Source organism: Panulirus ornatus, chromosome 1 (assembly GCF_036320965.1).
Source record: "Panulirus ornatus isolate Po-2019 chromosome 1, ASM3632096v1, whole genome shotgun sequence".
Lineage (NCBI taxonomy): Eukaryota > Metazoa > Arthropoda > Malacostraca > Decapoda > Palinuridae > Panulirus > Panulirus ornatus.
In genome coordinates, this window is record NC_092224.1 from 21,916,447 (window position 1) to 21,918,258 (window position 1,812).

The following is a 1,812-nucleotide window of genomic DNA, read 5'->3' on the forward strand; positions in this document are numbered from 1 at the left end:
AATACGTTACGTTCTTGGCTTCCACAACACAGCTTACTGTACCTAACCTGAGCCACTGACGCGGACAAAAGTCTTCGTGCTCTCTGCTCCATTTCTACTTCTTTCATCTTTAAACGTTGGTCCATAATGACATGTTGTGCAACGTTGATAGTCATAGTGCACCACTCCGAACACCATCTAGCATTCGGGGTTATATAATGATATAAATACTGATATTGGTGTTGATAATGGAGCAAACAAAATGAGCCATTGCAGTATAACATGTACTGAATGACAAATTAAATTCTTTTCTTTTTTCGTTTGAAATCTACAACTGTGGAATAGTAACAACGTCCGCAAGGTGATGATGCCATTTAGGTTAATATTAACAATATTGCTTTCCTGTGCTGATGAGCCAAACTAAAATTAGACTCCCTCATTCTTGTCATCCTGGACTGACAATACTAGACAAGAAGGGCCCAGAATAACTTCTAGATATTAGCAATGCACCACAGCCATTATTAAGCTCCAAAAATAAATTAGGAAAAGGCATTCGCGGAATGGATCCGAGAAATGATTGCACGAAACACCGTCGCCCGGAACATAATCCTTGACAATATTACACACACACACACACACATATATATATATATATATATATATATATATATATATATATAATGTCTTCACTATTCCCCGAATGAGCGAGGTAGCGCCAGGAACTTACCAATGAGCTATAAAGAGAGAATGAAAATCCTTTCTGCTTTTGTAAAATGATACGAGAGGGGTGGCTTTCCAAGACCGTCACTCCCGCCCTTCTCAATCGCTATCTACAAAACTCAGGAAATACACAGACAGTCTTCTTCACCTGCAATCAACCAGGTAGGGTAACCAGAAGAGTATCCCTTATTACATGGGTCAAAATGCATGCCCGCCGTTTTTGAATTTAACAAAATATTGCAAATCTGCCGTGCCCCTACAAAAGCTATACCGCGGACACCTCTGTGTCACAGTCATCATTATTAGTAACATAATATGATGTGGTTATCTTTGCGTAAAACACAATTTGTATTTTCTTCCCCATACGTTCAAATGACGGCTGTTAGGTTACCGAGAAATATCCCACCCCCGATCGCGGTATTCGTCCTTTACACCAACTGATGTGCAAGACGCCATGCGGAACGGTATCCACCGTCTACATCACAAACTCGAAACCTGTTCCATATAGACCAGCCCTTGTGAGATACGCTAACCCTATTTGTCAGTCTTCCTTAAGTGTTAAGTATACCCTGTTTACTTTGCCAGTATTGTAAACCAATCTAACAGTCTACTAACACTAAATACAATATTTACACATCCTTAACTTTGTCAGTTTATGAATTTCCTTTCAATGTATGTAGCAAACAGTTATGGGGCTTTTATCATTAAGGACAGTTCTACACTCATTCTATGAGAGATATCGTTTTGATTAAAATCTTCCTCTAAACGCAATATCGTCATACGAACAACTTGTGTTTCTCTTAAAACAATTATTTCTACAACAACACAAAGTTGTACAAACCATGGGGGAACCATATCTCAAGGTTTCATACCTTTGACTGTTTAGGATCATCCAAGATTCGTCTAGGAAGAATTACAATCTTAAGAACGTGCACAAGCACATACTGCACATTGCATCTCAAACCAAAACACTGAGGTACTTGTGACCAGGACTGAGTTTAGGTTAAGAGTTTAGACTGTATTCGAATGTTCGGTCTGGCTATAAATATCTTGTCGACTGGTCAAATCAATAATTCCTATTTGGATGAATCGGCTGCTTATGAAGCATGATGC